This window comes from Nerophis ophidion, linkage group LG03, assembly GCF_033978795.1.
Source record: "Nerophis ophidion isolate RoL-2023_Sa linkage group LG03, RoL_Noph_v1.0, whole genome shotgun sequence".
NCBI lineage: Eukaryota > Metazoa > Chordata > Actinopteri > Syngnathiformes > Syngnathidae > Nerophis > Nerophis ophidion.
The window spans coordinates 49482542-49499244 of NC_084613.1; the positions used below are offsets into that span (position 1 = coordinate 49482542).

The following is a 16703-nucleotide window of genomic DNA, read 5'->3' on the forward strand; positions in this document are numbered from 1 at the left end:
AGTTCAAAAAAGTTTTGAAAGGCTCATATTTTTGCAGCAGATTATTAAAAACCCTAAATTGCTGTCATGGAGATGTTGTTTGATTAGATTTTTTGCAAAAGGTCCTTAAAACAACAGTGCACTCTTGTAACCCTGAAAAAATGCTGGTTCTCCAAAATATACAAAATAAAACTAATAGTGAAGGGAAAAGTCCGGCCCACCTGTCCTTAGCATCTCTGGAAATCTCACTCCCAAAAAACTTTAGTTAAATATCAAGGATCGGCTTCTCTGTTTTCTTCTCTGTCATTTATGAGAGTAATCTAATGAAAGTAATAGGAAGTACGTACCTTGTTTGCAGGTAAAAGTTAATAATTACATATCACCAAGCGTCATATCTGATGAGTGTTGTAGTCATGGGTCTGGTAGGGATTCAATACTAAGAGCCATGCCATTATTACAAACCCCGTTTCCATATGAGCTGGGAAATTGTCTTAGATGTAAATATAAACAGAATACAATGATTTGCAAATCCTTTTCAACCCATATTCAGTTGAATATGCTACAAAGACAAGATATTTGATGTTCAAACTCATAAACAATTTTTTTTTTTTTGCAAATAACAATTAACTTATAATTTCATGGCTGTGTCACGCCAAATTTCTTCACCCCTCCAAAACCTTCCCCCCGGAAGAAATTTGGCGTGACAGCCCCTCCAATGCCTGAAGGACCACAATGAGGGCGTGACAATACCAAGTTAAATGACTCTTGAGGGTTACAGCTGCAAAATTAGCAAAGCAAAAATAGCTTGAAAGGTTAGCATGCTGGAATGCTAATATTTTTTCCTCACAGTTAGGGGTTACAGCTGCAAAATTAGCAAAGCAAAAATAGCTTGAAAGGTTAGGATGCTGGAATGCTACTATTTTTTCCTCACCGTTAGGGGTTACAGTTGCAAAATTAGCAAAGCAAAAATAGCTTGGAAGGTTAGCATGCTGGAATGCTAATATTTTTTCCTCACCGTTATTTTTCACCTATGACAATCAGCCAATTATAATGCTTTCAAAACAGGCAGCTGTGTGGGCTGCTTTAAGGTCCTTCCACCCTCATTGGGGTCCTTCAAGCAGTTTCTTCCGGGGGGCAGGTTTTTGTAGGGGGGAAGAAATTTGGCGTGACAGCTGCAAAACGTGCCAAAGGAGTTGGGAAAGGGCATGTTCACCACTGTGTTACATCACCTTTTCTTTTAACATTACTCAATAAACGTTTGGGAACTGAGGAAACTAACTGTTGAAGCTTAGAAAGTGGAATTCTTTCTCATTCTTGTTTTATGTAGAACTTCAGTCGTTTAACAGTCCGGGGTCTCCGCTGTTGTATTTTATGTTTCATAATGCGCCACACATTTTCGAAGGGAGACAGGTCTGGACTGCAGGCGGGCCAGGAAAGTACCCGCACTCTTTTTTTACGAAGCCACGCTGTTGTAACACTTGTCTTGTGGAAATAAGCAGGGGCGTCCATGATAACGTTGCTTGGATGACAACATATATTGCTCCAAAACCTGTATGGACCTTTCAGCATTAATGGTGCCTTCACAGATGTGTAAGTTACCCATGCCTTGGGCATTAATACACCCCCATACCATCACAGATGCTGGCTTTTGAACTTTGCGCCTATAACAATCCGAATGGTTATTTGCCCCTTTGTTCTGGAGGACACCACGTTCTCTGTTTCCAAATATAATTTGAAATGTGGACTCATCAGACCACAGAACACCTTTCCACTTTGCATCAGTCCACCTTAGATGAGCTCGGGCCCAGCCAAACCGGCGGGGTTTCAGGATATTGTTGATAAATGGGTTTGCCTTTGCATAGTAGAGTTTTAACTTGCACTTACAGATGTAGCGACCAAATGTAGTTACTGACAGTGGTTTTATGAAGTGTTCATGAGCCCATGTGGTGATATTCTTTACAAATTGATGTCGGTTTTTGATGCAGTACCGCCTGAGGGATCAAAAGTCCGTAATATAATCGTTTATATGGAGTGATTACTCCAGATTCTCTGAACTTTTTGATGATTTTACGGACCGTAGATGGTAAAATCCCAAATATCTTTGCAATAGCTTGTTGAGAAATGTTCTAAAACTGTTCGACAATTTACTTACAAAGTGGTGACCCTCACCCCATCCTCTTTCCTGAATTACTTAGCATTTCATGGAAGCTTCTTTTATACCCAATCATGGCACCCAACTGTTCCCAATTAGCCTGCACACCTTTGGGATGTTCCATATAAGTGTTTGATGAGCATTCCTCAACTTTATCAGCATTTATTGCCACCTTTCCCAACTTCTTTGTCACGTGTTGCTGGCATCAAATTCTAGAGGTACTGATTATTTGCACAAAAAAAATGTTTATCAGTTTGAACATCAAATATGTTGTCTTTGTAGCATATTCAACTGAATATGGGTTGAAAATGATTTGCAAATCATTGTATTCCGTTTATATTTACATCTTCCTCAATTTCCCAACTCATATGGAAACGGGATTTGTAGAAACCGACCGAATTAACTGAGGCCATGTCTACACTAAGTCGTTTAAACCCCTAAACGAATAATTATTTAGCCTAAGCCCCGTTTCAGCCACACTAAACCATCGTTTAAGGTCCCCCTCCTCAGACAAATTTTTACACGGGTAAGTCAGCCGTGCAATTCCTGAATCTCTGGTACTTAGCTTTGTATGGACTCATTGATTGTTTACAAACTGAGTTCGGAAAGGAAGTGACATCAGAAAGACCACGCCCACACAGGAAGTGACGCCAGAAAGACCACGCTCCACAGAGGAAAACACATCAGAAAGAACGCGCCACAGGAAGCTTCCTAACAAAGATGGAGGTGGATCATCCAGACATGACCGTGTTTCTCCTTCTTGTACATGTACAGGTGCTTTTGGAATTCACAAATCAATGCCTTAAGAGAAGGCAATACAACACTTCTCAGACGGCAAGAGAACTTTCTAATGTCCGGGTCAGCTGTAAGTCTATTTACTGAAAAACTTGGTCCCTTCCTCCTGTGGATGTGATACAGGCAGTGTGTGACTACAAATATTGCTTTATTGATGTGACTGTGAAATGGCCAGGCAGCGTGCATGATGCCCACATTTTCGCTAACTCTGCCATTAGCGCGCAGCTGAAATATAAAACCATCCCCTCGTGTCCCAAACAACTGCTGCAAGATGAATATCCGCTCCCTGTTTTTCTTTGGGGTGTCCCAGCTTATCCCCTGACGCCATATCTAGTGAAAGAATACCCCAACGGCGGCGTCAACCCACAACAACAATACTTTGGGTATTTTCTGTCTATATTAATTGTTTTAATTGTTGTAAAACGTTCTTTATCGTATTGTGTACTTTTTCATGTCGATTAAAGATTTGATTAATGTATGATGTCTCAGGTGTGATTCACTATAATAGGGCCCCACAGCACACTTGATTCTAGTTCACTGAACTACCACAACAGTGGATATTGTTCAAAGGAGATACATTTTAATTTACACACAACACACAGCAAACAAATGTGAAATGCACGGCAAACTATTTACAATATAGCTCTTTTAAATAACTTCACAGTGTAGTAAAATCCTCTACTGGAGAGCAGATGGACTCTGGGTTTTTTTTCACGCATGCCTACTAGGTCGCGTTGCGCCAGCGGACAGAGGGGATCGGGGGTCTTAAACAGTGGCATTGTTGTGTGCGGACACAAATAAGGTTAGGTGCAATTTAACCTGGATAACCTTAGCCGGCTTAGTGTAAATAGGACCTTAGATAGCTCCTACTCTAATTCAGTGATTTCCAAAGTTGGCCCATAGCCCTGTTTTAATGACATTTCTGCATAACACAAATTTTATATGAATTCATTATTAATAGTATAACTTTATATCAGGGGTGTCAAAACTTTTTCCAGTAAGAGCCACATACAGAAAAATTTAAGTATGCATAACATCTGAACAAAACATTCACATATTAGCTTTATATTATACTGTATATTAAAAAAATATTAAAATTCATGATTATTTTCATGATTATTTTATTGTATTATTCATGATTTTATTCAATTCCCTGTAATTTTATAAATCTTCAAAGCACTTTGAATTGCCTTGCGTATTATGCTAAAAAAAACTGCCTTGCCAAATATTACCCCCTTGATATATTTTATTTCTTATTATTAGTATTCTGTACTAATGTTATTGTTAAATACTGCAAACTATACTGTTTTTGAGGGCTTTAGCACACTTGAAAATGTAAAATTTCTTGGAAGAAATTAGTACACACGGATGCACAGAAATCATCATGGACTCATGTTTAAATATTGGGACGGCGTGGCTCGGTGGAGGAGTGGCCGTGCGCAACCCGAGGGTCCCTGGTTCAATCCCCACCTAGTACCAACCTCATCACGTCCGTTGTGTCCTGAGCGAGACACTTCACCCTTGCTCCTGATGGGTGCTGGTTAGCGCCTTGCATGGCAGCTCCCTCCATCAGTGTGTGAATGTGTGTGAATGGGTAAATGTGGAAGTAGTGTCAAAGCGCTTTGAGTACTTTGAAGGTAGAAAAGCGCTATACAAGTACAACCCATTTATCATTTATTTAATAAGTCGGCCAGTTTGATTTTCAGGTCCCATTTTTGGTGTGTTTTTTTTTCATAGTAGTGTGTGTAATATTTGAACTTGGGATGTGTTTATTTTCCCTTCAAAATGTGGTGCGGGTCCATTAAAAATCAAGTCGCGGGCCGCAAATGATGCCCATCATTATGGACACCCTTACTGTATATCATTTGATATTGCACAAATAACTAATGGTTCACCTATAACACTATGTCTCCCGGCTGGCCTGGGAACGCCTCGGGATCCCCCGGGAAGAGCTAGACGAAGTGGCTGGGGAGAGGGAAGTCTGGGCTTGTCAAAGAAACAGCGTAGTATATCTTGACCAATATATCTTGAAACAATTTTAAATACTCTGCACTAGGGATCAAAAGGTAAACAGAATAATGATATTGAAATTGAAATTGAAAGTTTTGCTTACCGAAAAAAGGTCATTTATTAATGCATTTTAGGCAACACTGCTTACTTCCTGGAAACGGAAGCGACGCAGCACCAGCGCGTGTGCACTAGCACCATCAGATTCAAAAAAAATTGCGGCAACTACGCGGACTTTGCTCGAGAACTTTGCCCTGAAGATGTTTCTTCCCAGTTAACGGAGCCCATTGCTTTGTTTCCCTAGCTTCTACTTCCTTGGAGTCTCGGAGTGCGTTTAAAGGCCTACTGAAATGAGATTTTTCTTATTCAAACGGGGATAGCAGGTCCATTCTATGTGTCATACTTGATCATTTTGCGATATTGCCATATTTTTGTTGAAAGGATTTAGTAGAGAACATCCACGATAAAGTTCGCAACTTTTGGTGCTGATAAAAAAGCCTTGCCTGTACTGGAAGTCGCAGACGATGATGTCACAAGGGTGATGGTCCCTTACATATTCACATAGTTTTTAATGGGAGCCTCCAGCAGCAAGAACTATTCGGACCGAGAAAACGACAATTTCCCCATTAATTTGAGCGAGGATGAAAGATTTGTGAATGATGATATTGATAGCGAAGGACTAGAAAAAAATTTTAAAAATTAAAAATCAAGTTAAGAAAAAAAAAGGCGATTGCATTGGGACGGATTCAGATGTTTTCAGACACATTTACTAGGATAATTCTGTGAAATCCCTTATCTTTCTATTGTGTTGCTAGTGTTTTAGTGAGATTAAATAGTACCTGATAGTCGGAGGGGTGTGTCCACGGGTGTCTTGAGGCCAGTGTCTGAGGGAAGTCACGGCAGATACAAGGATGGCGCAAACTCCACAGATCTCCGGTAAGAGGCGACTTTTTAACACAATTTTCTCACCAAAACCTGCCGGTCGACAAGTAGTCGGGATCCATGTTCGCTTGACCGCTCTGATCCATAGTAAAGCTTCACCTCCGGGAATTTAAAACAAGGAATCACCGTGTGTTTGTGTGGCTAAAGGCTAAAGCTTCCACATCCATCTTTGTACTTTGACTTCTCCATTATTAATTGAACAAATTGCAAAAGATTCAGTAACACAGATGTCCAGAATACTGTTTAATTGCACGATGAAAAGAGATGGCTTTCAGCCGCAAGTGGTGCTGCGCTAATATTTCCTGACAGTCCGTGACGTCACGCGCATTCCGCGACGTTTTCAACAAGAAACTCCGCGGGAAATTTAAAATTGCAATTTAGTAAACTAAAAAGGCCGTATTGGCATGTGTTGCAATGTTAATATTTCATCATTTATATATAAACTATCAGACTGTGTGGTCGGTAGTAGTGGGTTTCAGTAGGCCTTTAAGAGTACACTGCTGTCATTAGATGTCGACAGGTGTGGGCAGTATTGGAAACAGACGCATTTGTCCAACACTAAAAGTATGTCTTGGAGGAGAAAAATATTTGATATTGCAGTTTCATTTTGAAAGTGCAACATCGCGTTCTTCCATCAGCTGCTGGGACTCAAAGTTACCATGCAGCAGGCTATGTGTAGGGAACGTTGCCACAACTTTTTTATAATGTCTTTAGTTTGTTTATAATAGGATGTCCTTTATTTAACTGCTAACTTTGTCAGTTTTCCAACAACATCAATACTTGCTCAATTGTTTTGTTATTTTTGTATTGAATTCAATAGGCTTTTTGTTAGACATTACAAATTACATGATGGCATCGCGTTCACACCCCAACACTGTTTTACTTAACATAATGAATAATTGTAATTAATAATCGTGATGTCAATATTGATAATACAGAAAATTTTTATAATGTTGAGCACATTTAAAAAAACTGCGATAATAATAACCGTGATAACTTTTTGTCACAATAATTTTGATTTTTATACTGTTACATACCTAGTCCACACCAGATGATGAAATATTTTGGCACCTCACTATTCAATTACGATTTTGATTCAGGAGGAACAATTTGATTAAAAATGGATTATTAATGCATCTCTAATTAATGTATATTTATGCAGTTTTAAATTTACTTTTGTTTCCCTAAAACGCATGCATCATTTGCAACTTTTAAAAACAGTGTATTTGCAATAAGAAACAGTTGACATAATTCCCAATACATTTATCAAATGAATGGAAATGTGTGCAAAACTAGAACAAAAGTGCTCTAAAATAAAAGAGCTGGTCAGATCTCTTGTTGAGTTTCCTCACTGCTGACAGCCAAACTTTAGAACTGTCTGCATTAATTTATTTACAATAAATAAATGATCGATTATTGACGATTACTAATGGATTCCATAATCGCCCATGGCCGAGGTACAATGCATCTAAAATGTATTATTTCCCCCACATTTATTCTGCTCATGTTACACACCCGTTTTTTTTGTAATCCTGTGATCAAAAGAACTGGACTAATAGAGATATCACTAACATAAGAATAATTGAAAAAACTATCAAATTAAATTACAAGTGTACAAATACTTTCTGACGTTTTGTATTTTGTGAGGAGTAAATCAAAAGGCCTTAGTGAAGGGTGTCCAAACGTTTTCCACAGATGGCCACGTACAGACGTGTGCTTAAACAAGTTTATGTCAAAAAAATGAGAAAATATAGAAACCAATGAAAAAAAAATTTAACTAGTGCTGTCAAATTAGTTTTCATTTTAATCCGATTAATCACACATTTGAATTTGGATTAATCACAGATACTAATCAAGGTTCTTGCTTGCATAATTTAAATTATTTTGAAGAAAGCCCCCGATATTTGTACACAAATGCAATTTTTTTGCAATTCTGCGTAAATGTAGAGACACAGTTACATTAATGACCTGTTTTTTGACTTGGTCAGCAATATATTTAGTAGGGAAGGCATTCCCAGATTGCAAAAGAAACCATGCAGCACCTTCTCTAATATTGCAATATTGTACCTTTTAAAAATACTGTACCTTCCAGGCAACTTTTTTGTCAATTATCGGATGTAGGCTTAAAGTATTTTCTTTAAATATGCCGCGAGCAGAAAAAAAAACTGACCTCAAAAGGATCTCTGAACTGCACTTTGGTAACTGAATAGCCTAAGTCGGGAATATTCAACTAATTTGTTTTGGGGGGCACATTTCCAGAAAGCCAAGGACCGCAGGTAGAGCCGGACTTCTCCCTTCACTATCCATCTTATTTTGTATAGTCCAGACAACCAACATCCTCCACAGGAGACATTTGATTTTGGTCTGTTTATTTTGACATGGTTACAGGATTGCCCTGCTGTTTTTAAGGATCTTCTGCTAATCAAACATCAGCGTTTTTAAGCATCTGCTGCAAATTCGCTGACATGTTCAAAAATTCTTTATAAATATATTTATTGAATAATACTTCAACAAAATATGAATGTAAGTTCATAAACTGTGAAAAGAAAAGCAACAATGTAATTATTCAGTATTGGCAGCTAGATTTTTGGTGGACATGTTCCATATATATTGATGTTAAAGATTTCTTTTTTTGTGAAGAAATCTTTAAAATTAAGTTCATGAATCCAGATGGATCTCTATTACAATCCCCAAAGAGGGCACTTTAAGTTGATGATTACTTCTATGTGTAAAAATCTTTATTTATAATTGAATCACTTGTTCATTTTTCAACAAGTTTTTAGTTATTTTTATATCTTTTTTTCCAAATAGTTCAAGAAAGACCACTACAATTGAGAAATATTTTTGCACTGTTATACAATTTAATAAATCAGAAACTGATGACATAGTGTTGTATTTTACTTCTTTATCTCTTTTTTTCAACCAAAAATGCTTTGCTCTGATTAGGGGGTACTTGCATTAAAAACATTTTCACAGGGGGTACATCACTGAAAAAAGGTTGAGAACCACTGCTCTATACAACAGGAGCAGTCTGGTTTTTGCTGCGACAATGTTTGTCTACCAAGTTTTTAACTGAACTCGGGGGCTGGTACAGTGTCCTTCCCGGGTCGGATTTGGCCCCCATGCCACTAGTTAAATAGTTTGAGCCTTGAGAGGTCAGAGGTCACATCAGTGCATGTCTGGTTACTGTGTAAGAATTGCACAATTCAAACCTCGCACCAAAAAAAAAACATACAAAGGAAAACATTGAGAGAGTAAAGAGGAAGTAAAAAGGAGAAAGCCTCTGTCCACACAACAAAATCATCAATTCTCCACAGTCCCACCCTGATCACACACTTAGGTCAAGCTAAAGACATACAGTTGTGTATTCAAGCAACACGCCTTTACGTTGTGGATATTGTCAAAGGACAGCACGGCTATGTGTTTGGAAGTAAAAAGCTTTGTCTGGGTAAAGTCATTGCATGTGGTTCACAGATGGAAACTAAATTAAACATGTAAAGCAAGCGGCACTTAGGTTCTAGATGTTTGTGAAAGTGCTCACATGTGCACTTCGGAAATTCTGTATGGGCGAGACTATGGAGCAGAAATTCTGGTCGAGCAAGTCGGTAGAGTTAAACCGGCAGGACACCGCGTCTCTCTATGTAGTATAAGGTTCTAGTTCCATGATTGTAGACGCACAAGGGGGTGTCAAATGATTGTGTAAATGTTATTAAACACAATTTCAATATTGTCCATGTTGATTTCTCTGAAAAAAAATCCTATCATTGCACTAGCAGCCACCATGGCTCTCTTTTTTAACTTGGACTGTGATGTTAATTAATCTGTCAACATCCTGTTTCACAACATAAATGTAGATAAGTGAATACAAGATTCTCTCATACTGATATTTTTATTTCACTTCCTGGTGAAGTAATAGTCCAAACCATTTAGCCACTGGTAACAAACTGAAGCTTTGGCTCACACTTTAAAAGCCTTTGTTATTTTGCAAAAGCTTGTATGACCAGAATGTGTGGGACACAGCTTCACTTGGGGAAAGCAGAAAGTCCTGCAGCAGAATTGTATAAGATCTCTTGATTAGGTTAAGAGGCTCTTAAATGTGGAGAAAGATATGTCCGTCTCCCTGCTTGCTGTGATGGACTGGACTGCCTTTCAATCATCAAGGGTATAGGTCAATTGTTTCATTTTTTGTCTAAAATATATATATATATATATATATACACATATACATATACATATATATATATATATATATATATATATATATATATATATATATATATATATATATATATATATATATATATATATATATATATATATATGTCTTATTTAGATTATCCAGAGAATAGTGTTTGATACCGTGGTAGAGTGCAATATGTATGTGTGGGGAAAATTCACAAGACTACTTCATCTGCACAGAACTGGTTCATGAGGGGTTCCCTCAATCGTCAGGAGATTGAGGGAACCCCTCATGAAACAGTTCTGTAGAGATGAAGTAGTCTTGTGATTTTTTCCCATATATATATATATATATATATATATATATATATATATATATATATATGAGTGTGTGTGTATTTTTACAGAAAAAATTAAAAATATATAATTATGCAAAAGTAGTTTACATCAACATTCTTAACTTTCAAAATATTTTAAGAAAAAGTTAACCAATGTTGGTGTTTACTAGTTGTCTTTGCTGCTAAATAAGGAAACGACAGTAAAAATAGAACACCAATAGAAACACAAACTCAACTAAACAAAAAACACTAAAAAACAATTGTGTGTGTATATATATATATATATATATATATATATATATATATATATATATATATATGTATGTATGTATGTATATATATATATATATATATATATATATATATATATATATATGAGTGTGTGTGTATTTTTACAGAAAAAATTAAAAATATATAATTATGCAAAAGTAGTTTACATCAACATTCTTAACTTTCAAAATATTTTAAGAAAAAGTTAACCAATGTTGGTGTTTACTAGTTGTCTTTGCTGCTAAATAAGGAAACGACAGTAAAAATAGAACACCAATAGAAACACAAACTCAACTAAACAAAAAACACTAAAAAACAATTGTGTGTGTATATATATATATATATATATATATATATATATATATATATATATATATGTATGTATGTATGTATGTATATATATATATATATATATATATATATATATATATATGAGTGTGTGTGTATTTTTACAGAAAAAAATAAAAATATATAATTATGCAAAAGTAGTTTACATCAACATTCTTAACTTTCAAAATATTTTAAGAAAAAGTTAACCAATGTTTAAATTAGCACTTAAATAGAAACAACTTCACAAATTTGGGTTTAATGCGCCTTATTAAATTTGATGCTTGTCAAACAAACGTAAAAAGAAGTTCATAACAGTAAAAGTTAACTTCCTAGTGTGTTCAACATTAATACATAAAGAGGACTTTAAAACAGCAAAGCACTCGCCGTTACTTAAGGAATACTATCACAAAAGAACCCTGCCGACTTTCACTACTTTGAATGCGTGCACCCGAGGTTTTGTGGGTTACGAGAATTTGTGCAATTTCAGAGCTATTCGACTTTACAGGAAATACAATGTTTTTTATAGGAGCTAGGGAATGCGCAATACAGGTGATATTTGATATAAAATGATCACGAATAATGCATGTTGATGACACATTCCAGCAAATTTGACAGCAATAAGCCGACCAACGTATCCTCAACACCATGTAGCATTTACACGGCAAACATCCCTCCACAGTGCAAAGCCACTTCTAAGTCAACAATCCTCGCCTCAATGGCAGCAAATAAACCAAGTTTCTTAAAAGTGTCATTATCACTGGAAGACCACGAAAAGCTAACTATATGCTATAAAGCAGGGGTTCCAAACCTTTTTTGCACCAAGACACATTTGGCAGATAAACACAGCAAAAATAAGTGCATGGAAGATACAACTTAATATAACGCTGAATTAGTGGAAACCCTGGGCCTGGTTCTTTCCATTGAGATCCCCAGCAGGTTGGTGGTACTATACACCATCAACCTGCTGGAGACTGCTGATGGAAATCAGCCTTCAGCTACAATACGCCACATTTACACGTTATATGTTTGTTAATGTGCATTGTATCATGTCACTAATTATAACAGATATAACGAATGGCGATTTTATATGAGGAGTTTTATTTTACATCTATTAAAAAAAAGCTTATTGGTGTGTCTAGTCGGACAGGCAAAAGTAAAGTCAGAGAACATACAGTCATTTGTAAATTATTTAATGTTCCGGTACCATTAGGAACCCCTGCAAAGGATATGCTAACTACTAACAGAATGTATACAATGTATACAAAGGTGGTTGGATCAATACAAATATTGACAGTAACAATACCAAGTATAGAGACATCAAATCTTATTTCGTTTTTGTTATTGTTAACAAACTCAGGAAATAGGTCCCTGTACACTGGAGGACTTAAAGAGCAAAAAAAAAAATGCAAAAAAAAGTTAAGGATTTGCAGCACGGAGGAACAGGGGTTAATGGATGTGCCTCACAATACTAAGGTCCTGAGTGGTCGTGAGTTCAATCCTGGGCTTGGGATCTTTCTATGTGGAGATTGCATGTTCTCCCCATAACTGCGTGGGTTCCCACCGGGTACACTGACTTCCTCCCACCTCCAAAGACATGCACCTGGGGATAGGTTGATTGGCAACACTAAATTGGCCCTAGTGTGTGAATGTAAGTGTGAATGTTGTCTGTCTATCTGTGTTGGCCCTGTGATGAGATGGCGACTTGTCCAGGGTGTAACTCACCTTCCGCCCGAATGCAGCTGAGATAGGCTCCAGCACCCCCCGCGACCCCAAAAATGGACAAGCGGTAGAAAAATGGATGGATGGATGGATTTTAATCACAGCCAATAACAGGAAGTAATTTAAATATTAATTGACATTGTTACACCGCCATCCTGTGTTTTTTTCTGATTTAGGATTGTACAATATACCTGTACTAATAAAGTAATGAAGTTATTAAAATCAGTACTATATTGCTTCAGAAAAATACGGGTAGTTTTGTCCTTTGTTCTGGACATGACGGCGCGCCGTCGTCACATTGCTAGTGAAACGAACAGATGTGCATGTTAGACAACGCACACGTGCATGTTAGACAACGCACACGTGCGGGGTATTTAGAAGCAGAAACATGTGGAGACAAAAAAAGGACAATGAACCCATTTTGGTTTAAAAAACAATGATAGAAGCGGTGCTCTGCAAGAGATGCCTAAAACATAGCTAGCTAGCAATCTAACATCAATCCGCAGTCAGCAGCGTTTTAGCTACCACTACCGTTACCATTATCACCAATCGTCGCTGTCATGGCGACAAATAAAGTAAGTTTTTTTTCAAGTATCATCCCTGCAAGACGAGGGGTAGCTAAACATGCTTCACTACACACCGTAGGAAGATTTAATAGCAACAGCAAGCGAGACACTCCTGAATGTAAACAAATGCCATGAGTAGGTCTCCAAAGACATTAACTGTAATGATACAAAGTAAAAGACTCATAAATAGCTGATACTACAATGACTACATCAATTTTCTTCATTATCACAAAACCTTTTTTTAAATTGTGTTATTTATAAACCCAGGTAAATGTCCTTGGATACAGGAGAACTTTAATATTAATAACACAAACTTTAATAATATGATCCTGTAACTCTTTGTTATAGGATTGATACCAGAATTTGTAGTATTAGCTAAAATGTATGAAAAGTAACAGAAGAATCAGTGCTTATTCCATTTGAACAGAAGTGTGGAAGGAAAAGGTTAAAACAGAAAGTAAACCAATATCAACAGTGAATGAACAAGAAGATTAATAATACATTTTCTACAGCCTGTCCTTCATAATTTTGACAAAGTAATACAATCAGGAATGACACAATATGTTACTGCATACATAGACAGCCAAATTAGGAGCATTTGGTTGCTTTCCTACTACTAAAAGAGAAGTTGTCTTGTACGTAAACTATATTATTTAATGCCAAAATTCTTCTTTGATTTTCTGATGTAATTAAGCCAATGATGACATTTTTTTTTTTGTACTCTTTATTTTGAAAAGTATCACAATACATTTTGGTGCCAGTATCAAAATATTGGTATTAGGACAACCCTAGTCTGATTATAATTATGATAAAAATGTAGTCATTCAATGATATTCTAAATTGTAAGTATCAGCATTGGTATGATCAATACTGCCACTGTAACTACTTTGTATTGGATTGATACTCAAATTTGTAGCATTGTCTAAAACTAGTGTCCAGACAACAGAAGAGCAAGTGCCTATTACATTTTAACAGAAGTGTAGATAGAACCAGAAAGTGACCAGATAATAACAATAAATTAACATGTACCGGTAGATTAATAATAGTCTTGACAAAATAACAAAATGGAAATTATGGAATATTTAATTAGCCGCGCGTGTAACCCGTTTTGAAATGGTTTTATTCTAATTTACATAATATCTAAAATATCCTTACATATATCGTTATCGTAGGAGACTGCAATATATACCGCGATACAGAGTTTAGGCCATATTGCCCATCCCTGGTATGAATTATTACCTGTGTTGGATTCTATAGTTTTTTTCTAAGACTGTGTGAATTACGTTCTCATGCAAAATAATTGTGACTAAACATCAAATTAAAATTGTTGAGTTTCTACAAATACCACTCAGAGATACTTTATCCTGAAACTGTTCCCCCGAGGGGTGGAAATGTGCATTGAGAACTCAACAGCAACTATCAATACTGAGCTTGACAAAGGTGAAGTGTGAGACGGTTGGAGTGCAAGGTGTGCCAGTCCTACCTGTCTGGATGTACCTGAACAAAAACTGTTGCTTTGAATTTGATATACAACTGACAGAATTCCACAGCTGAGTCGTATAGACGTGTCAGAACTCGTCAGCGAGGTCAACCGGTGTAGTAACCCAGGGCATGCTCACACTGGGCCATTTGAACTGTGCCGTCCTTTGACATCAGCCAAACAAAATGGACTTTAGCTGACTAAGTGTGAGGGCACCCTCACTCATATGAACACATCCTTACTCATGAAAGAGTATTTGTAAACAAACAAAACTCAATAGTGGTTTTATGTGTATGCATAATATTCTGGTAGTCTCTTCTTGTGTGAAGAATTATTCTTTTCACAAGAAAGCAGAACTGTCTGTTCACCAAGTGTTCAAGTCTTGTAGTTAGTCAATAGTCTGATATACTGTATACTTTTTTTCTTGTAACCATTAAACCGGTATATTTGTACTTCATGCTGTGTGGGCCAGTTGAAACCAGCTGTGGGTTTTCAAGGCCCCAAGGTCGTACTTCGGACACTAACAGATTCTACATTCAGGTAAATTTACGAAAATTGTTGTTTGCATCAGTGAGTAACAAACCAATGAAAAACTGGACAGTACAAAATTGAATTAACAACTTAAATTGTCCAAAGCCGAGCTTGTCCTCATTGACGAGTGAGATTTTTTATACTGGTGAAGAATTTTGGAATGCGTAGTCTGTAAAGGCTAATGGTCGAACCAACTCTAGGTGGCTGCAAGACTTGCTAAATGTTTTCATCGGAATGAGAAAACCGTAGTTATTTCCAAAGTATGTAAACAACAAACTTTGACCAAACACTAGTGATGGTCAGATGAAGCTTCATGAGGCATTGAACCTCTTAAGCCAATTGGTTCGAGAATTTCTGGAAGCTCCAATGCATGCTTCGGCACAAGACACCGCATGCTGGACAAATGCATAATTAAAAAACAGCTGTATCTCCGCCATGTAATGTGTGATTTATGGAATTGTTGCGTCTGTTATGGCTCTTGTAAAATGACAATGAATCACAACAAATGTTTGACCGCAGGGTTTTGCTGGTTGAATTAACAAAATATAATAAAATATGTTGCATATGCATTGTGTGTTTGTATTTAGCCAACATGATTGTATTATAGGATATGGCAGGTTGTATAATGTTTTTCTGTCACCTTGAGGAAATGGCAAAAAGAGGAAGGTGACAATATAATGTAACTTGGACAATGATGTACAGAACAGAGGAGATTTTGTTATTTTCTTTTTTTTTTTTGGTTCTAAGCCATTCTTTTTTTTTTCTTGACAAAACTCTCCATCATCCAGCTATTGATTTCTGTTGGCTGGTTAAAAAATAATAAATACAGAAAGTGTTACTTATTTACACGTAATGTGTAAAGTGATAAACACATTCGAGAAGTGACTTGAGAAGGGACTGCGTGGCAGAGTGGGAAAGTGGCCGTGCGCAACCCGATGGTCCCTGGTTCAAACCCCACCTAGTACCAACCTCATCACCTCCGTTGTTTCCTTGAGCAAAACACTTCACCCTTGCTCCTGATGGGTGCTGGTTAGCACCTTGCATGGCAGCTCCCTCCATCAGTGTGTGAATGTGTGTGTTAATGGGGAAATGTGGAAGTAGTGTCAAAGCGCTTTGAGTACCTTGACGGTAGAAAAGCGCTATACAGGTACAACCCATTTATCGTTTATTTGAATAGAATAGAATAGAATAGAGTTTTATTGTCATTATTGCAATGAACAGGTTCAAAGAACAACGAAATTGGAGCAGCTCCTCCTAAGGTGCATATACAATATGGTAGTATAAATTAAAAAATAAATAAATAAATAAATAAATAAAAAATAAATTAAAAAAAAAAAAAAAAAAAAAAAAAAGATAGAGATGACAGATGTATCTATGTATACATACATAAAACATTATTTCACATTGTAGTCCAA

The 16703-nt window shown here is 36.7% G+C and overlaps 1 protein-coding gene across 1 annotated transcript in view; it reads right to left on the minus strand.

The window, feature by feature from the left end:
* Positions 1-14918, minus strand: part of LOC133549747 (cytosolic 5'-nucleotidase 1A-like) — a 67602-nt gene extending 52684 nt beyond the window's left edge. Inside the window, exon 1 of the mRNA XM_061895483.1 lies at positions 14761-14918. The gene's annotated coding sequence lies outside the window, so the exon portion shown is untranslated. The remainder of the gene's footprint in view (positions 1-14760) is intronic.
* Positions 14919-16703: the final 1785 nt, after the last annotated feature.